The following is a 22,430-nucleotide window of genomic DNA, read 5'->3' as shown; positions in this document are numbered from 1 at the left end:
CAATCAAAATTTTGAGATAGCCATTTTGTTCAGCGTAGTTGATTTCCACATAGAATATTCTTTTTGAGGAGGACACTCCCCCACAACCCTCGGAGCAAGGGTTTTAAGATATGTCCTTGGGGCATATAAGGTTTTTATAGAAGGTGTTGTCGTAGAAACTTCAAAACAGGCACATTTGATAGGAAATTCGAAGGGCTAGTACCCTTTTTAATAGTCGAAAGTGATTAGAGGGCAACTAGCCCCCTCCCAACGCCCATTATTCCCCCAATGACATCCAATCAAAATTTTGAGAGAGCCATTTTATTCAGCGTAGTTGATTTCAAGATAGAAATTATGTTTTTGAGCAGGACACTCCCCCACAACCCCCAGGGCAAGGGTTTTAAGTTATACCCTGGGGGCATATAAGGTTTTTATAGAAGGTGTTGTCGTAGAAACTTCGAAAGGGGCTCATTTGATTGGAAATTGGAGTGGCTAGTGCCATTTTTATGAGTCAAAAGTGATTGGAGAGCAACTATCGCCCCCCGCCCATCATTCCCCCAAACACATCCAATCAAAATTTTGAGATAGCCATTTTGCTCAGCGTTGTTGATTTACCTATAGATAAATATGTTTTTGATGAGGATACTCCCCCACAACCCTCGGGGCAAGGGTTTTAAGTTATGCCCTGAGGGCATATAAGAACGATGTTAGCACAATGTTCTATGTATTATTTTTTTCCTTTAGAGAAAGGCACTTAATATGGAAGGGGTCGTCATAATAACTTCAAAAGGGGCTCATTGGATTGGAAATTGAGAGTTTTATTGCCCTTTTTAATAGTCGAAAGTGATTGGAGGGCAACTAGCCCCCCCCATGCCCATAATTCCTCCAAACACATCCAATCAAAATTTTGAGATAGCCATTTTGTTCAGCGTAGTTGATTTCCGGATAGAAAATATGTTTTTGTGAAGTACACTCCCCCACAACCCTCAGGACAAGGGTTTTAAGTTATGCCCTGGGGGCATATAAGGTTTTTATAGAAGGTGTTGTCTTAGAAACTTCAAAATAGGCTCATTCGACTGGAAATTCGAAGGGTTAGTACCCTTCTTAATAATTGAAAGTGATTAGCGGGTGACGAGCCCCCCCTCCCCTCATGCCCATTTCCCCCCCAAACACATCTAATCAAAATTTTGAGATAGCCATTTTGTTCAGCGTAGCTGATTTTCAGATAAAATATGTGTTTTTGGGGAGGACACTCCCCCACTACCCTCAGGGCAAGGGTCTTAAGTTATGCCCTGGGGCAGATAAGATTTTTATAGAAGGCGTTGTAGTAGAAACTTCAAAACAGGCTCATTCTATAGGAAATTTGAAGGCCTAGTACCCTTTTTAATAGTCGAAAGTGATTAGAGGGCAACTAGCCCCCCTCCCCACGCCCATCATTTCCCCAAAGACATCCATTCAAAATTTTAAGAGAGCCATTTTGTTCAGCGTAGCTGATTTCCCGATAGAAATTATGTTTTTTAGCAGGACACTCCCCCACAGCCCTTAGGGCAAGGGTTTTAAGTTATGCCCTGGGGGCATATAAGGTTTTTATAGACGGTTTTGTCGTAGAAACTTCGAAAAGGGCTCATTTGATTGGAAATTAGAGTGGCTAGTGGCATTTTTAAGAGTCAAAAATGATTGGAGAGCAACTATCCCCCCCGCCCAACATTCCCCCCAACACATCCAATCAAAATTTTGAGATAGCCATTTTGCTCAGCGTTGTTGATCGCTATCTATGATCGCTTGGCTCACCTCCGTGGATCATCTTCTCTTGCGGTTGCTAGTCATTGTAAGCAGTGCTCTTTTGGTGTAGAGAGTCCAATCAACTTTTTATTGCGTTGTACGTTATAATGATCTCTGGTTTACTGCTCTCGTGGTCAATTATAGCTGAAAAGTGGATCGACAAAGCAAGAACGATTGCTTTATTTTTCGTTGAAACATACGACACCGGGTTCAGATGCTCTTTAAATCCGAAGATGGATGAATTGGGCTCCCTAGTACGACCAGAAAGGAAAGAGCGTAAAATTTCTCTTTTGTTCTTTTTAACCTTGCCTATGTAGGTCATTCCCGAGAGACTGAGCACTTCAATGGGCTCCTATGAGGTGAGCCAGTTGTCGGCTTTGATGTTACGATTTGAGCCCTTCAAGTGATCAAAGGTTTATGGCAGTTCACGTCGGAACATAAGCATTCTGGATTCCTACAATAGGGGTGTTTCCTTTTCAGTGTAGATAAATGCGTTAGATAGATAAAATGTCTTCGAGTCCGCAAGACAATGAATCTTGATTCCATACTTGTTGGGTTTAGAGGGAATGATCATTTTGAATTTGCACCGTCCAGTAAATGCAACTAGCATTTCATCAATCGTCAAGTGTGTGCCTGGTGAGTAATTTGCATTGTAGTTCGCGATGAAGAGATCTAAAGCCTCTTTGATGGGAGCTGGATTGTAGCACGGACGTGACATGTGTGCCTAAGATCGAGCCAAAGACAGTTTTCCAGATACTGGAATAATTTCAGGCTCATCGTGGCAAAGAAAATGTCTCACCCGGTTGAATCAGCTACAAAGAGACCTTCAGAATCTTCAGACATTCAAATTTAAAGGTCGATCTGTCAATATATAATTTAATTGTTTGTGTTAATAATCGTTTATTGCAATAATTAAATAATTTAAGTTAATATTATACTAATGAACGAACTTTTAATTATGTCTTTGAGGACGCCCCCCCCCAGAGCCCGCAGGTCCCGGGGCATAACTTTTAACCGTGTGGCCTAAAACGTGTTTATATATAGGGCGGTCGTACAAACTTTGGAGGGGTCACTTTGATTGGTAATCAGAAGTTTCAATGTACTTTTTAAGAGTCAAAGTGATTGGAGGGCAGGTAACCCCTCCTGACGTCATATTTTCTCAAAATTCGTCTGACGGAAATTTATAAATAGGCATTTTATTTAAAATAGTTGAAAGATCATATAAAGAGGCTCTTGGGTCTTCGGAAAAAAAAAACAGAGCCTGGGGTCAAAGGTAATAAGTTATGTCCTGGGGGCATTTAAGGTTTTATGGATGGGATGGTTGTATAAACTTAAAAAAAGGCTCGTTTGGCTGAAAATTAGAAGCTCTAGTTCCCTTTTAAAAGTCAAAAGGGATGTAGGGCAACTAGCCCCCCCCCCCCAAAAAAAAATACGAAACCCCTTTTTTCACCAAACGCGAATGACTCAAATTGAGAAATAGTAATTTTGTACAAAATAGTCCAGAAAACATATAAAAATGCTTACAGGTTTGGCATAACCCCCCAGAGCCCCGGGACAAGGGTTATAAGTTATGTCCTGGAGGCATATAATGTTTCTATGGAATATGTGGTCGTATAAACTTCAAATTACTTTTTCAAATGGTTATAGAAAAAGTTTTCAGCTTTTTCAACCTAGTTGAAGGGTCAGAAAATTATGCCTTTGAGCTTGAAACTCCCCCCCCCCCACAGCCCTCAGGGCAAGGGTTGTAAGTTCTGCTTTGGGACATATAAGGTTCTGATAGAAAGGGTGGTCGCATACACTTCAGAGGGGGCTCATTAGATTTGTAATCAGAATTTCTACTGTTCTTTTTAAGAGTCAAAGTGATCAAACGACAGCTATCCTCCACCAAAAAAACACACACACGTTGTGTTTTCGCAAAACGCTGAGTTTCAGAAATTTTGAGATAACAATTTTATTCAAAATAGTCCAGAGATCATATATCAATGCTTATGGGCTTAATACAAGCCACCAGAGCCTGGGGGCAACGATTCCCTTTTAAGAGTTAAAAGTGAAGGAGGGCAACTAGCCCTCCGCTTATCATTTCCTTAAGCATATCCAATCAAAAATTTTTAGATAATAACTTCTTCAACCTAGTTGAAGGGTCTGCAAATTATGCCTTTGAGCTTGACAATTCCTCCCCCCCCCTCTACAACCTTCAGGGCAAGGGTTGTGAGTTTTTTCCCAAGAGCACATAAGGTTCTTATAGAAAGGGTGGTCGCATATACTTCGGAGGGGCCTCATTAGATTTGTAATCAGAATTTTTACTGTTCTATTTAAGAGTCAAAGTGATCGGACGAAAGCTACCCCCCCCCCCCACACACACAGACACACATATTGTGTTTTCCCAAAATGTGTCCAATAGAAATTTTGAGATAACGACTTTATTCAAAATAGTCCAGAGATCATATAACAATGCTTATGTCAATGGTTTTATACAAGTCACCAGAGCCTGGGGACGGCGGCTCCCTTTTAAGAGTTAAAAGTGAAGGAGGGCAACTAGCCCTCCCCCCTCGAACTACTCTTCTTTTCACCACACACATTTTATTGAAATTGTGAAAAAGCCATTTGGTTCAAAATATTCCAAAGAACACATGAAAATGCCTACAGGGATGAAACAACCCCCAGAGCCCTGTCGTAAGGGCTGTAAGCTATGCCCTGGAGACATATAAGGTTTTTACGGAATGGGTGGTCACATAAACTTTAGCTTGGGGCCTATTTGATTTGAAATAGAAGATTATAGTGCCCTGTTAAAGAGTTAAAAGGGATTTGAGAACAAAAATCCCCCCCTACCCATCATTTCCCAAGAAGAACATTCAAAAAAAGTTTCGGCGCATCTTTTATTCCGATGTGCCTGGGAAAATTTGCCCTATTTCCAATAAAAGGGGAAAACACCTTTTAAAAGTCACAAAACCTTAATGAAAATCACACCATCAGATTCAGCGTATAAGAGAACCTTACTGTAGGGGTTTCAAGCTCCTACCTGCAAAAATGTAAAATTTGTTATTTTTTGCCAGAAGAAAGATTATAGTAATTGATGAACTCCTACCCATATTAATCTATATCTTGTCAAATTATTACAGACATACAGTTTTACTGTAACATCATTTATGGTTGTAACCTACGATTATGACATCATTCATCATTATTATATGAAGAAGCATTGTTTTGTCAGAAAATTTTTATTATTTAAAATTTTTAGTTTTGTTACGTACAAAAGCCACTATATATAGCTGTTTCCTGTAAAATAAGCCTTTAAACTGTTCTCCATGGTGTTTTAGTGTACTGCATGCAGTGGAGAGAAATAAAACAGAAAAAACGGGACGCATCAGAGCTACCCACACAAAAACGCAATTTTCATTGTTTTTCAAGCCAAGAATTTTCTGCCATTACAACTCGAATGTTGCTGGTTGTGTTTCAAAATCATATGATTTTTAGGATTTCAGGTCTTTTTTTATACTCCCATAAATTTACTTTTACAGTAGTGTTTTATTTTTAGGACATTTTTAGGATTGCTTACATGCATTTATAAATCTGTTGAACCATAAATTTCTAGTGCCTTATTATTACTTTCAAAAAAATCTGTATATTCTTGCATCGGTTTAATACTTGTACTTTTTGGCTTTTCTGATTAATGTTAAATTTGTACAAATAAAAGTCAACTGCTAAATAAAAGGATATTGAACTGTTATTTGTACGTCATGGAAAGGAGGTTGAGTTTTTGAAATAAGTATGTCAAATTTGTCTTCAAGATATTCTTTTAGTGTTAGAAATTAATTCAAAATTGCAAAAGTATTCTCAACAGCATATTTAAAAAAGTCCTTATTTTTTACTGCTAGTTTGATATCATGCTAATTTATAAATGACGCTAAACTAACTTGAAATTGCTTTGAGGGTAGTTTCACTGTGAAACAAATATTTATTGGTCTCAAATGAGACTATTTTTACAATTAATATTATTTGTTTACTGTTTAGAAGGAGCGCCTTTGAATCTTAACTAGAGTCGTGACTTAAGCAAGTACATCATGCCAGAAAAAATTACAGCCTTTATTCCCAACGAAGGTCTATGTAAGACAGCACTGCCATATATACTAGTCATTGTCCCATCTGCTTTTGTCAATTTCGATAAACGTTCTGTTATTCGTGAAACATGGGGCTCTGCTTTTAAAAATTATAATTATAAAGGATACAAGTTAGTTTTAGCTTTCATTGTTGGGAAACCTCCAAATTTTAGACTCTTAAACCAAATTTTAGCCGAGAGCAATGCTTATAATGACATTATACAAGAGGGCTTTATTGATAATTACCAGAATCTTACTCTCAAGTCAGTTATGCTTTTGAAATGGGTTGACAGATATTGCAGGGAAGCTGAATATGTGGTTAAAGTTGACGATGATGTTTATTTAAATTTGGATAATTTATTGAGTCTTCTGAACATACATGGAAAGAAAATGTTGATTGGTGGCCACTTGAATTGCTATGCACAGCCAGTGCGCTCTAAATCTTCAAAATGGTACGTGCCTTATGATGTTTTTCCAGGCTCTGTGTATCCTCCTTACGCGTCAGGCGCTGCATATGTTTTGAATGGGAATATAATTCAGAGCCTCTACAAAACAGCGTTATCAACACCCTTAGTGCACGTGGAAGATGTATTTTTAACAGGTGTTGTTGCTAAGAAATTAAACATTTCCCCAGTTCGTTTTGGTCCTTATACTTATTTTAAAAAGGAGATCAAAGCTTGTGAATACAAAAAGTATGTTTTTATAATTGAAATGAAACCTTCTGATATAAAATTTCTATGGAGTAAACTCAACCAACAGCAACCTGCTGTTGAATGTGAGACACCAGATTTTCAAACAATGAAAGTCACCGAGTGTAATTAAAACACTTCTAAACTGCGAAAATTAAATCCTATTAAAAAACTAGATTATAATTAGAGAACAGCTTAGTAACCACAATTTTTTTAAGTTTACCTGTGTTTAACATGTCTTGTTGTTTTTAAATTTTTCCACTTAGTCAATTGAAACAACCAAACTGTTTATGGACTGTTTTGGGTATCCGTCTGACTGACCGTATTTCAAACAGTAAGCTGTGCGAAAAACGTTGTTCTTTCCCAATTTCAGGGGATATAATAAAAAACAGGTTGAGATGGCTAGGGTATGTTCTGTGTTAGCTGTGTTGGTCTCAGGTGACTTGGTGCTGAAATGATTTGTCAGAAGCAATAGTAGTTGATTTAATTTTCACAGCTAAAATTGCTCCTCCTCCGTCCCAATCGATTCAAAGCCTCCCTCTTTGCAGCATCCCAAGAAGTTCCAGTTTTCTTTAAATCTTTCATTTCTACAACCTCCCAACCCGTTCGAGGATGACCGGATTGTTTGGCCCTAAATGGTTTGCCGAAAAGGGCAATATTTGAAAAATGCTGGCACCGTTTACGGGATGGATCAAGTTATTTTTGCTGATTATCCACCTGGTTTCGCCTCGGACTCTTGCATATTTCTCTATGCATCCTTTGTGGAAACGTCGAGAGTCGGTAATTCAAATGTCCCCTTACTAGGTGTTCTTGAACGAAAAACAACTCATGAACTTGTTCATCACTATAATATAAAGCATCTTCAGTATGTTCCTGTAAACACTTCGTATTTGGAACCCTGCCAGTTAACACTAAGAAGTGAATTGGGTGATCCTCTAGCAATAACAAAAGGCTTAGCAGTGATTACAGGTCATTTTCGACCCATTGTCAACGACGGCACAATCACCCAAAATGAACGATAGAAGAATTCCATTTGTATGTCCTGATATTGATTGTTATGTTGATGCTCTGAGTCCATATCAATTTAGTAATAAATTAGACTATTACATGGGCCGTACTCCAATGTCTGGGTATGGTCTTGGTAGCTTGTTCACTAGGTTATTTCACTCTGAACTACACCTTGCCAGAAAATATATACTGCCATCTGACTCAAATTTTGCTGCTTCCACAATACAGGACTGGGGGTCGGGCAAGAATTTCAAGGAGAGTGTTAAGGAAAATATTAGATCTTCAGCAAGAGCCGTTGGTGAACAACTAAAATCTTGACAAAATGGATATGGACTGAAAAGGATGCGTTCACTTAATTCACCCATCAGTCTCCTTCCAGGGAAATAGATGGACATCAACAGAGATTGTGAGAAATAAAGCAAGAACTGCCACTAAGACGCAATAGAAAAATTGTTTATGATCAACGAGAGATTTCTTGCCTTAAGATGAAATGTTTCTCCCACAAGGAAACACATCCATCAATCAGTTCCTCATTGAATCTGTTCAATGCTGAAAATGTTGGTGTCAGTGTCAAGCATGGCTACTATGAACAGTTTCATCCTCAACAACCCATCTTGGAAAATATAAACTTTCAGATATTTTCCAATGAAGACTATTTCATTGATTTGTCGTCATTATTTATTGATTTAAATGTTGTGGTGAAGAAAAAGTCAGATAATACAACTCCAAATGCCGGTGATTGTCTCTCCTATGAAATATGTATTCTGCCCATCCTATTTAAGAAAAGTGATGCATTTATGAATTAATGAATGGTGATCGCTCGCACCAATTTATCAAACTATGCTAACTACACACAATTTCTGATGACGGCTAAATTGGTGGACACGGAGTTGAGAGAGCGGACATTGGGCTATTAATATCAAACAGATGTTGATACAGATGGTGAGTTGACTACTGCAGTGTCCCAGGAGTATCATCTGGTTGGAAAATTACATCAGGAGATATTCAATATATCCCTATGGCTACCCCCCAATGTCAAGATTGACATAAAGTTACAAATGGCCCCATCGAATTTCATTTTGAGAAAAACACTTCCTGCAGCACCCGATGCAAATGTCATTATCACATCGGCAATTCTCCGTGTCCGAAAACAACAGGTTATGAGCTCTGTTGCATTGGCAGTGGAAAAGCTAAGAGCCAATGGCAACAACATTAAACAACTTGTCCCCCATACAATCACCAATCAACGTCACATTGCCGCCGGTTCTCGTAGCTATAGTGATTCATCATTTATCAATGGAGAAATCCCATTAAAATTGGCTTTGGCCTTTGTGAAGAGTGGCAGTGCCGTTGGATCCTGGACTGAATCCCCCCATGATTTTAATTTTTTCGATCTATCCAGCCCTGTGTGCAAAGTGAAGGGTATTCCACTGTACACTCTATCATTTGACAAAAAATCTTATAGAACTCTGTACGAGTTAACCATGCAATCCCTAGATCATGACTCTCAAGTATTTGAAAATGGAATAACTGATTCAATGTTTTCAAAAAACATGGGGTTATTGTTTTGGACTTGTCAGGCACACAGGATATGAGTATAGTACGAACTGGGAATGTAAGTTTAGAGTGTACATTTGCCAATGCTCTGACTGAGAGTATCACGCTAATATCAATGAGTCAATTTGAAACCTATTGGGAAATCACACCCGACGGCAGTGTTCTACTAGACCTTGCACCATGAACACAAACCAAATAATCGATGTATTTAGTAAGGATCCGTACATGTCCCAGTACAAGTCCCATTGCATACCTTTGGACTTCATTGAAAAAATTCCAAGCGTTAACAATACCCTAATCATTGTTAATAGCAGTCCATTGTCTTTCAATATCGGCCATTGGCTATAGATCTTTCAAACAGCGAAGAATGTAGAATTTTTTTATCCTTTTAGCTTATTGTATAAATTCTACACGCCATACATCAGCAACTTTATTGAAAGCAGTGGGAAAACCATTATTCAAAATCAACTAAGAGTACAGGATTTAACGACTAAGACATGTGGCTTTCATGCACAACTCTTTTTCATTTTCAGATGCCGTGGCTATACCTACAAGCAGTTTCTCAACATCTACGTTGACTTACCTCGATTGAACGACTTTCTAGTGCAGAATATACTTACAAGTGTATTTATTATTGATTTTAGTGCCCTGAGAATAAAATGTTCTAAAAATGTATGTGAAATTGTTTATTAATAAAAAAAATTTTTTATATACATGATAAAACGACTTTTCTGCTCTTTAGATTTCATCCAATACTAGGTATTTGTCGACAACAACTAGTGCAGGTAGATTATCTGAATTCACAGTGTACTGATCCTGATGTACTGCAATGTCAGGCTCACATTTTCTACAGTAGAGTGTAACTTCACTCTTGTCATATCTCTTTGTATAGTCAATTACACTATTCCCATTCATTCTATAGAATTCACATGTTTCAATTTGCGTATTTGAAGCAATTTCATAAACAGTGTCCTCAAGTGTCGAATCACATTCCGTCACAGCCAAATAAAAATCAGTGGGTTTATAATCAAAACGCCCATTGTCTTCACAACAATGACGTAGAAACCATATTTTCTTGTTATTCTAATAGTTGAATCGCTGACCCGGTTCCTCCTCCCAGAACAATCTAAAACCGCGACGATACAAATCTAGTAGCAATAAACTAAAATCACGGTCAGGATTCTTTCCAATCATACCGGGATATGTACTCTCCCACTGCTTACATTTATCATAATGACAATTGGAGCATAGGTAGCCTCTAGGATGAGAGTCACATACTTCTTCAAGACAGGAATTACAACCTTTAATTTGTACAGCATATCCTCTATGCAATTTACACGGGTTGCATAATCTACACTTTTCATCATACTCGTCAATCATTGTTCAAGTCTTAAGTGACGACTAGCTGCCTAGCGAGTGCATACATAGTGGACAGTTATGGAGCACTTTGTCATGTGTTTGCACTCTCACTGCCACAATGAAGCTGAGCTAGTACCCTCAAAAATTGTCCGAGATAGAGAGAGAGAGGAGTAAATCATCCTCGAGTACCATCTTTTTCATGAAAAAAAGTCCTAAATTTCTAAACTAATGTTTAAAAGCATATCCACAATATCATTTTGTCGTGTCGTGATCAATATATCAATAAATTGTGTAAATGCATTTGGACCACAATGTAGAAGCTTCATGCAATAGTCTAATGATGGAGAATCAGTTTTCATTATATCGATAAGCATTCCCCGAGAAAATATCTTCCTTTCAATAGACAGCTCTAGAAAATCGTCATCTAGAATCAAATGTTTTTCCATAAACACTAGATTCCCCAAGATTCGCTCTTTCTCAAATCTATCCATTTTTTAGAGTCCTAACACTCTCACAACCAACTTCAGACTAACCAGAATTTTTTCTACTCTAAAAAATATACGCTAGTCTACTATAGAAAGAAAATACCATTGATTTAGAAACAATTTTATTGAACATAATTACAATAATAACATTCACTGATGCATTTTGTTCTCATCAATATATTTCGATAGGACATCTAATGCTGACCGAAGTTTATTTATATGGAGAATATTCACTTTTCCAGCAAAACATAGCTGCTCCTCCTGCTTAAATTTGCTTAATGATATCACGTAGCAGTACCACATTGGGTACTCGTGCATCACTGCTGCTGTTGTCAGCTCCATCATTAATCTCCAATAATGTATATGCACCACTCATTTTTTCCTCTACTAACATCCACGCAAATAAACTATTCTCTTTGAATTCAAGTCTCTTACTAATATGAACTGTAAAGAAAACTAGTCCTTTTATTCAAATCCCAGTCACCAGTCAAGTTATGCTTGCTCTCTTTGAAAAGGTGTCAAGCTTCTATTGAATAATGCTGAAATTGCTATATGTCTACGCAAATCCAGAAGGTCATGTGAGGGAGCACTGAATCTCTTTGAAATGGTGTAATATCTCGTAGAAGTATTACCTATAGGACCGGTAGAAATGTCTTGCTATAGGACCGGTATAATTCCATAGATACTTACTACTCTCAGGGCTCTGGGGGCTGTTTCAACCCTGTAGGCATTTTCTTGTGTTCTTTGGACTATTTAAAACCAAATGGCTATTTCACAATTTCAATAAAATGTGTGTGGTGAAAAGAAGAGTAGTTGAGGGGGGGCTAGTTGCCCCCCTTCACTTTTAACTGTTAAAAGGGAATCGTTGCCCCCAGGCTCCGGTGGCTTGTATTAAACCCATAAGCATTGATATATGATCTCTGGACTATTTTGAATAAAATTGTTATCTCAAAATTTCTGAAACACAGCATTTTGCGAAAACACAACGTGTGTGTGTTTGTTTGGGGGAGGATAGCTGTCGTTTGATCACTTTGACTCTTAAAAAGAACAGTAGAAATTCTGATTACAAATCTAATGAGCCCCCTCCGAAGTATATGCGACCACCCTTTCTATCAGAACCTTATATGCCCCAAAGCAGAACTTACAACCCTTGCCCTGAGGGCTGTGGGGGGGGGGAGTTTCAAGCTCAAAGGCATAATTTTCAGACCCTTCAACTAGGTTGAAAAAGCTGAAAACTTTTTCTATAACCATTTGAAAAAGTAATCTGAAGTTTATACGACCACATATTCCATAGAAACATTATATGCCTCCAGGACATAACTTATAACCCTTGTCCCGGGGCTCTGGGGGATTATGTCAAACCTGTAAGCATGTTTATGTTTTCTGGACTATTTTGAACAAAATTACTATTTCTCAATTTGAGTCATTCGCGTTTGGTGAAAAACGGGTGGCGTATTTTTTTTGGGGGGGGGGCTAGTTGCCCTAGATCCCTTTTGAATTTTAAAAGGGAACTAGAGCTTCTAATTTTCATCCAAACGAGCCTTTTTTTAAGTTTATACAACCATCCCATCCATAAAACCTTAAATGCCCCCAGGACATAACTTATTACCTTTGACCCCAGGCTCTGTTTTTTCTTCCGAAGCCCCAAGAGCCTCTTTATATGATCTTTGAACTATTTTAAATAAAATGCCTATTTCCAAATTTCCTTCAGACGAATTTCGAGAAAATATGACGTCAGGAGGGATAGCTGCACTCCAATCACTTTGACTCTTAAAAGTACATTGAAACTTCTGATTACCAATCAAAGTGACCCCTCCAAAGTTTGTACGACAGCCCTTTATTTAAAAACCTTTTATGCCTCGAGGGCATACGTTAGGACCCTTGCCCTGAGGGCTCTGGGGGGGTCGTCCTCAAAGACATAATTCAAAGTTCGTTCATTAGTATAATATTAATGTAAATTATTTAATTATTGCAATAAACGATTATTCACACAAACAATTAAATTATATATTGACAGATCGACCTTTAAATTTGAATGTCTGAAGATTCTGAAGGTCTCTTTGTAGCTGATTCAACCGGGTGAGACATTTTCTTTGCCACGATGAGCCTGAAATTATTCCAGTATCTGGAAAACTGTCTTTGGCTCGATCTTAAGCACACATGTCACGTCCAGGCTACAATCCAGCTCCCATCAAAGAGGCTTTAGATCTCTTCATCGCGAACTACAATGCAAATTACTCACCAGGCACACACTTGACGATTGATGAAATGCTAGTTGCATTTACTGGACGGTGCAAATTCAAAATGATCATTCCCTCTAAACCCAACAAGTATGGAATCAAGATTCATTGTCTTGCGGACTCGAAGACATTTTATCTATCTAACGCATTTATCTACACTGAAAAGGAAACCCCCCTATTGTAGGAATCCAGAATGCTTATGTTCCGACGTGAACTGTCATAAACCTTTGATCACTTGAAGGGCTCGAACCTTAACATCAAAGCCGACAACTGGCTCACCTCATAAGAGCCCATTGAAGTACTCAGTCTCTCGGGAATGACCTAAATAGGCAAGGTTAAAAAGAACAAAAGAGAAATTTTACGCTCTTTCCTTTCTGGTGGTACTAGGGAGCCCAATTCATCCATCTTCGGATTTAAAGAGCATCTGAACCCGGTGTCGTATGTTTCAACGAAAAATATAGCAGTTGTTCTTGCTTTGTCGATCCACTTTTCAGCTATAATTGACCACAAGAGCAGTAAACCAGAGATCATTATAACGTACAACGCAATAAAAAGTTGATTGGACTCTCTACACCAAAAGAGCACTGCTTACAATGACTAGCAACCGCACGAGAAGATGATCCAGGGAGGTGAGCAAAGCGATCATAGATAGCTGGATTCAAGGCCAATGTCTTTCTGAGCTACTCAACACCCAAAGTAAATGCTGATAGAGCTAGGATGATCCCTCATCGAACCACAGCTTAGGATTAGAGCGAACCTACAAACAATCCCACGACTGCCGCGAGACGTGATCGACAATTTTACAGGTTTTTCAGCTAAAAATGTCCCCCCTGGTGTCTTTTTTAGGTTACAATGATCGAAAATGTCTATTTATCATTTGCCCCCAAAGCAAGGACAGAAAGTTCGATTATACTGCAATTCGTGCCAAAAAAAATTGTGTTTGAAACATACCGAGTTCTTATGCCCCAAATGGGAGCAATGGAATTATTTTGGCGGTTAAGTGTTTCTATCTGATATGTCTGAATGTGCTTCAAACAAAATCGCAATTAATTTTTCCTCGAATTTTTAAAAACTGGAGTCCCACAGACCCCACCCTGCAGTTGGTGTAAATTTTTTTCAACCTGATAGTTAAGGGTTAATTGGTACCTTACCCCTCCCTCACCCGCACACCGTGCTCTAGCCACCTCAACCTTTCTTTCATTATAGCCCAAGTGAGCGATATTGAACCATATTTTTGCGTTGCCTATTGATTGAAATACGGTCATGCAGCCGTGTACCCAGAACAATCCTTAAGCGACTTCTCTGGAAAACATCTAGTAAATCTTCATTCGCTTCTCGGAGCGCCCATGCTTCAGAGCCATATTTGACCACTGTCATCATTGTAGGTTCTAATATTCTAATCTTGCTTTGCATTCTTATTCTTCCAAACTTTTTTTTTAACTGTAGAAAAAAACCTGTGAAATAATACTACCAAGGTAAGTGAAGCTGCTAACCTGATCAATCTTTTTATTACCCAACGTCAACTTTTCATTTTCACTTATTCCTAGCCCCAGTGACTTAGTCTTCTTAACATTAATTTTCAAACCTATTCAAGCACCCTGAGCTCGCAAAACCTCTAAAACTTCATTAATTGCTCACACTCATTTAGGATGCTTAAATTATAAGCATAATCTGAGTCCAGGAGACTTTTTCCTCCCCATTTGATTCGGTGGTCTCCCATTGCTTTTCAGTGCTTCTTCAGACGAAGTTCATCAAAATAATCGATATAGAAGGGGATAGAACACAACCCTGCATAACTTCTGATTTAATACAAAACCAGCTGCCAACCTCATTTTGTACCTTAACCACAGCAGTGTTATTCTCGTGCATAGCACTAATCACTTTATTGTATTTGTCAGGTATACCATACAAGGATAAACCATGTAAACATAAGTGCTTTACCAAAGCACTTCTATCAACAGAATCGAACGCTTGCTCATAATCTATAAAACTAAGGACCAGAGGTGTTTGAAAACTCAGGCACTTCTCAATTATTAGCATAAGAGTGAAAATTTGGTCGACACATCCTCTACCTTTTCTAAAACCACACTGTTATTCTCTTAAAATTTTTTCTATGGTATCTCTTAGTCTAAAAAATATCATATTACTAAGTAATTGACTACCTACAGAGACCAGACTAATGCCTGGATAATTACCACGCTCACTTTTATCACCTTTCTTATAAAGTGGCTTACTTAAGGTTTTCCTAACATCGTTAGGTACTTCCAAATTTTCAAAAATCCTATTCATAATCTTCAGTGGCTTATGTCTAGCCTCAGAGCTACCATATTCATTTACAACCCTATCAGCAGCTGGAGCCTTATTATTTTTTAATCATTTTAGTACTGTCGCTAATTCCTCCTCACAAAACAAATCTTCCTTAACATCAAAGGTATCACAAAATTTTTCATTTTCCTCTATTTCTGTTCCTGCAACTCTATCTCGGATAAACAAATTCTCAAAATGTTCAGCCCATTTCTCTTTAGTTTTTTCCTTTTCACTAATTGTGGCCCCATTCCTATATTCAACTGGGCCAAGTCCGGATTGACTACTCCCTCTTAATTTGTTAATATGCCAGACAATATTTTACTATTATGTCGTCTAGCAGCATCTACCAGATCCTGGGCAATTTTATCCATGGTCTTCACTTCACACCTCTTTAATTCATACTTTAATGCTTTCTCGGCTGTCTTTAAATGCCTTTTGTTTTTATATGATCTATCACTCAGATAATTCTTGTACAAGTCCTTTCTCCCTTCTATTTAACGTATAGCTTTTTACTAGTATTCTTAGCTGCAGTTCTAGCTTTCTTCCCTAAGACACCTTCAGCAACTTCACAAATTATTTTTCTAAAATTATTCCAACTATCTTCCAAATTATCAAATTCTAAACTCTCAAATTTAGTATTTTTTATACAGTATTTAGTATTCTAGACACACTAGTGTTTAATACTTCTTTATTTTGTATTATTGATACATTTCCATGGTTTATTTATTTGTTTGTTTTCTAGCCCATTACTACAAAAAAGCAAGAAGACGGAGTACAGCATAATACACAAAAAAAAGAAAAGAGAAAAAAATACAATACAGAACAAATACTTAAAAGGACTAAATCAAGACTACTGCCGCAGGAGAACGATCACTCGTGCAACAGCCTCGCATTAAAATTGTCAGACTGTTTTATAACGGCCTGATTGGGTTCTTTATCTTTATAATGAAGGCTAATATATGAGTCACGCGTCCACAAAGGTAGTCTCAATAGATACTTTGCATAACGAAAGTAATAGGACCGAATTTGCTTAATTGCCTATTTCTGAAGCATTCTCCACAAAGATGCAATATATAGAATACGTGGCAGCTCGGTTGTGTTATACAATCTTGCTAAAATCATGCGATTAAAACGGAGTTTGTCTGCCCCAGTGTTACCATATGAAGCCTAAATAAACTTTTGAAGGCGGCTAACTATGAGCGAGTGGGTAGCTCGCACTGAAATCCCGACAGGAAGGCCCGAATAAGTTAACAAAGATACAGGTTTGCCAATAATATCACAAAGTCTAATAGATACATCAGTCAAATCTTTCCAATTAAAAAGAACAATTTCGGATTTAGCTGTATTGAAGCTAACACCAATTGTACGGTATTAATTATTTAACATTTTAAATTCTCCTCGAGGCACGCCATGGTCCGACAAGGCAATAACACATCATGACCATAATAAACTAGTCTTATATTCGAACCGTGAACTATGTATGAGTATTCAATTTGTGATTGTGGATCTATTATTGCAGTGTTGAAAAAATCAGATGAAACAATAGATCCCTGTCTTACTCCCTTATAAACCGTTAAGACAACATAAATATCACTCATACCATGAATATAAATACGAACCACGAAATCACCATGTAAATCCCGATACGGTCTTATCACCAAGGGTTGACCCCCCTCTTATATACGGAATACAAAATATATTCGCAGACAAGCGAATCAAATGACGGTGCACATCGTGGCATCCAAGACCTACGCTTCGGATTTGTTAAAGGGTTGTTCTTTGATGAAACGTGTTCGGGACTCGCAAATCGGCCACTGACAGCTTCATTTGTAAACGAAGTGGCTTTATGCCCATTTTTATGGCACTTGTAACACTTGAGAGAAAAAAAAAGTTTTTTCACATTGAATCGTTCTTTTCCAACCATTGGCGGGCTGTCGATGGCAAATTTGATGTCAGCTGCAGTTTCGAAATAGAGTTTAAATGTATGTGTAGTACCATAGCGTTTGACTTCAATTACGCCCATGAAGATGGCCTTAAATTCCTCCTCTGTAACATTCCAACGCCCTTGCGTAACAATACCAACGTATGATGGGACCTTGGCACGGGCTTCTAAGTTTGGACTTTACTATTTTTTTCGGTGATGCGTGTGGCGGCCTTTTTGTTCTTAATAAGTAGCTTAGTTTTGGTTTTTAAACACTTCAGTTCAACAGCTTCATCACAGTCACTTTTGCACAATTGGGTAATAAATCCCTTGCGGGATTTGAGATTTTTTAATTCACGTAGAAAGTTTTTTAATACTACTGCAGCGTAGGATAACGGTTGGGGAAGGGGGACGGAGGTTTTTGAAGTCTCGATATGTAGTTGACTGAATTTTTGCTAGCTTGGTCATTCTATAAATCCGTCTACCTTTCGGCACATCTCATTGACAAGGGTAATTACGACTGCACTGGTTTCATTTGCAGTTGTAGGAGTTTCTTGTGGGTCTACTATTACAAACTTTGGAAGCCTATGTTTCTGATTTTTCACCACTGAGACCATTGTACAACATAGTTCTTTAACGTTATCTTCATCTTTGACTTTCATAGACAACCGCTCGATAGAAACAATTTCTTTTAGAACTAAAAATTTTTCATTATAATGACAATATATCTGCTAGAAGTAACAAACTTTCTGTCAAACATACACAATTTTTCTTAGAGCTAACAATTTTTTCATTATAATGACAACTTATCTGCTAGAAGTAACAAACTTTCTGTCAAACACACACAATTTTTCATAGAAGTAACAATTTTTCGTTATGATAACAAGTTTTTTACGGGAAGTAACAATTTTTCCTTAACACTAATAAATTTTTCCTTCAAAGTATCAACTTTTTTCCTTAATACTAACAAACATTTTCTTAAACACTCATATTTCTCTTACAAGTAAAATTTTTCATTGGTGATAATACGTTTTCTGCTTGAAATAGCTTGAAGTTTTCTGTCAAAGATACCAAATCTTTTTCTTTTAGTTAAAAATTTTTCGTTATGGTAACAAGTTTTCTGCCAGAAGTAGCAAGTTTTCCTTAGCACTAACACATCTTCTCTTTAAAGCAACAACTTTTCCCCTGAATACCAATATACTTTTGCTTAACACACTGAAACTTTTTAGAAGTAACAATTATTTTTTCTTAAGAGTAACAAATTTCTTCTAATAATACAAAGTTTTTCGCCAAATCTAACAAATTTCTCATAGAAGTAACAATTTTTGTTGTGAAGTCAATTTATCTGTTAGTAGTTACAAGTTTTCTGTCAAACATACACAATTATCTTAGAAGTAACAATTTTTGTTATGATAAAAAATTTTCTGTCAGAAGTAGCAAGTTCTCCTTAACACTAACAACTCTTCTCTTTGAAGCAACAACTTTTTCTCTTAATACTATCAAACTTATATTCAACACACTCAAATTCTTCTAAGTTCATTTTGAGAATTTTTCCTTGTTGAAACACGAGACTTGAAATATTTTTTCTAGTTTTATTTCATGATTTACCTCGTCATTGAAAAAATTTGCTAATATTTGGAAGTTCATTTTAGAATTTTTTGGTGAATTCTAAACTTGAAATATTTTGTAGCGATTTACCATTTCAGTGTTGTCATTCTGTTGGTGTTTCAAAGTTCGTTTCAAGGTTTTTTTTTCGTTGAAATGTTAGACTCGGAATAATTTACTAGTTGTTTACCATGCCACAGTTACATTCTCTAGATGTTTGAGAGCTCAGTTTGGGATTTTTTCATTGAAATGTAAGACTTGGAAATATTTTTTGTAGTGGTTTAAATATCAAAAGTAGCAAGTTATCCTGAACACTAACAAATCTTCTTATCAAAGTAACATCCTTTCCCTTAATACAAACAAACTCTTACTTAACACACTCAAATTTCTCTCAGAAGTAAAAAAATTGTTCTAATAGCACCAAGTTTTTCTACGTTTAAGTTAGTTTCATCTAGCCTGGATTATCATGATTATCGTGCGTTAAGTAAAAGTTTGTTTGTATTAAGGGAAAGTTTGTTACTTCTATGAGAAGATTTGTTAGTGTTAAGGATAACTAGCTACTTTTGACATTGTAAGCCACTACAAAACATATTCTAAGTCTGTAATCTTAACAAACTAAAATTTCTCTCAGAAGTAACAAAATTGCTCTAATAGAACCAAGTTTTTCTACGTTTCAGTTAGGATATTCTACCCTAGATTATCTTGAGCGCTCATGATAATCTAGTTTAGATGAACCTATCTTGACCGTAGAAAAATTTGGTGCTATTAAAACAATTTTGATACTTCTGAGAGAAATTTGAGTGTGCTAAATAAAAGTTTGTTTGTTTTAAGGGAAAGGTTGTTATTTTGATGAGAAGAATTGCTAGTGTTAAGGATAAATAGCTACTTCTGACATTGTAAACCACTACAAAACATATTCCAAGTCTTACATTTCAACAAAAATCCCAAACGGAACTTTGAAACATCTAGAGAATGTAGCAGTAGCAAGGTAAACCACAAATAAAATATCCTAAGTCTTACATTTCAACAAAAAGAACTTTGAAACACCAACAGAATGTAGTACTGACATGGTAAATCGTTACAAAATATTTTGAGTCTTACAATTCAATGAAAAAATTCTAAAATGAATTTTCAAACATTAGCAGATTTTATCAATGACAAGGTAAATCATGAAATAACACTAGAAAAAATATTTCAAGTCTCACGTTTCAATGAGAAAACTTCAAAATGAACTTAAAAAAATTTGAGTGTGTTAAGTAAATGTTAGTTAGTATTAAGGGAAAAGGTTGTTGCTTCAAACAGAAGAATTGTTAGTGTTAAGGAGAACTTGCTACTTCCGAACGAAAATTTGTTACTTCTAACAAATAACTTGACATCATAACGAAAAATTAATACTTCTATGAGAAATTTCCTAGTTTTGACAAAAAACCTGGTGCTAATAGAATAAATTTGTTGCTCCTAAGAACAAAAACCCTTACCTTTAAGAAAAATTTGAGCGTTTAAAGTAAAAGTTTTAGTATTGAGGCAAAAAGTTCTTTCTTTGAAGAGAAGACTTGTTAGTGTTAAGGAAATTTGCTACTTCTTACAGAAAACTCGTTTTGATAATGAATTATTGTTACTTCTAAGAAAAAAATTTGGTATCTTTGACAGATAACTTGCTATTTCAAGCAGAAAACCTGTATCGCTGATGAAAAATGTTACTTCTAAGAGAAATTTGAATGTTTATTGAAAGTTTCTTAGTATTAAGAAAAACAGCTGATACTTTGAAGGGAAAACGTGTTACTCTAGGTTCACACAGGAGCAAAATTTTCCCTTCGCTGCAATTTAGTTGCCAACTTTGGCAATTTTAGTTGCTTTGTCAAGCAACTACCCAGAGTTGAAAAAATCCAACTTTTATCCGGCAACTGAGCAATTTTTCGAGCAATTTTTTCAAAACAACAGCAACGATGGGAGAAACAAATGAAAACGATCAAACTGAGAAGTTAATTATGGCTGTCCAGTTTAATAAAATTATTTTTGAAAAGAAGGAAAAGGGACATAAAAATGCAGTTTTGGTCCTGAAAGCATGGGAGCAGGTGTCTAGAGCGACAGGATTACCAGGTGAGAACCATTAGCCTGTGTCAGTGTGGGTCCACCTTTTTTGTTACTGCAGTTGCAAGAAAGGCATGTAATATAGCACAGTAAAGTTGCAGAGACCCCTGATAAAATCACTTTTTTCCTACTGTTTATTATTCAGTCTATTGGGCTAAAGGTGCATAGGCCTAGATGCTTCTGAGCAGAAGCAGGATATTAACAACTTATTTCTTACTGTACATCCTGTTCTATTGGGCAGTATCTCTGCACCTTTACCATAGGGGTTCCTTCTATTTTGTTCAACTCACTGTATTTCTCTTCTTCTTTCGCCTTCTGACAGCAAGGGAAAGAAGTAAAACATCATTCTGATCCATTTCAACCACACTCTTTTAATTTTGAATATTTTGTGGGTAAAAGTTGGACGACGTAAAAATCCTGTGTGAACATAATGGTGACTAAAATTGCTCATCGATGCAATTGACGAATATTGCCTATCGCAGCAACTGCTTATGTGTGAACCTAGAGTTAGTTTTAAGTTAAAAATTGTTACTTCTGGCAGAAAACTTGTTATCATAAAAAAAACATTGGTACTCCTAAGAAAAATTGTGTATCTTTGACAGAAAGTTTGTTACTTCTAGCAGATAATTTGTCATTATAATAAAAAAAAAATTTTGTTCTAAAAGAAATTGTGTATGTTTTACAGAAAGTTTGTTACATCTAGCAGATTACTTGTCATTGTAACAAAAAGATGTTATTTGTAAGAGAAATTTGGTATCTCTGGCAGGAAACTTGCCAGTTCAGGCAGAAAAAAGGTTATCAGCGACGAAAAATATTGGTTTGAAGAGAAAGTCTGTTAGTGTTAAATATAAAATTGTTAGTATTAAAATAAAAGTTGATGCTTCAAATAGAAAATCCATCAGTGTTAAGTAAAAGTATGCTAGTATTAAGGAAGAACGTTGATACTTCGAAGAGAAGACTTGTTAGTTTTAAGGAAAACTTGCTACTTGTGACAGAAAAGTTGTTATCATAATCGCAAAAAAATGTTACTTCTAAGAAAATTTTGGTATCTCTGGCCGAAAACTTGCTAGTTCAAACAGAAAACTTGTTATCACTGACGAAAAATGCCATTTCTAGTAGAAATTTGATTGTTTTAAGTAAAAATATGTTAGTATTAAGAAAAAAAGTTTATGCTTCAAAGGGAAAATCTGTTAGTGTTAAGTAAAAGTTTGTTAGTAGTAAGGAAGAATACACAAATAATTTTAAAATCACAAATTTTCTAAGCTCTGGTAAAGATAAAACCCCAGTTACTCGCCAAAGAGGAGTCTATC

At 36.5% G+C, this 22,430-nt stretch overlaps 1 protein-coding gene and 1 pseudogene across 2 annotated transcripts in view; both read left to right on the top strand.

Moving 5' to 3' along the window:
* Window positions 1–1,868: 1,868 nt before the first annotated feature.
* LOC148941571 (beta-1,3-galactosyltransferase 1-like) lies at window positions 1,869–6,734 on the top strand (annotated as a pseudogene).
* Window positions 5,500–22,430, top strand: part of LOC148941570 (uncharacterized) — a 95,331-nt gene continuing 78,400 nt past the window's right edge. The window contains exon 1 of one of the 2 annotated variants that reach the window (XM_089104322.1): window positions 5,500–5,527. The gene's annotated coding sequence lies outside the window, so the exon portion shown is untranslated. Of the gene's footprint in view, window positions 5,528–20,995; window positions 21,130–22,430 lie in introns of those variants that run through there. The other variant, XM_089104321.1, reaches the window with a different exon arrangement.

This window comes from Artemia sp. Qi Xiang Cuo, chromosome 18, assembly GCF_049724085.1.
Source record: "Artemia sp. Qi Xiang Cuo chromosome 18, ASM4972408v1, whole genome shotgun sequence".
NCBI lineage: Eukaryota > Metazoa > Arthropoda > Branchiopoda > Anostraca > Artemiidae > Artemia > Artemia sp. Qi Xiang Cuo.
The sequence above is the reverse complement of the archived record's forward strand: the minus strand, read 5'-3'. Positions and strand labels throughout refer to the sequence as shown.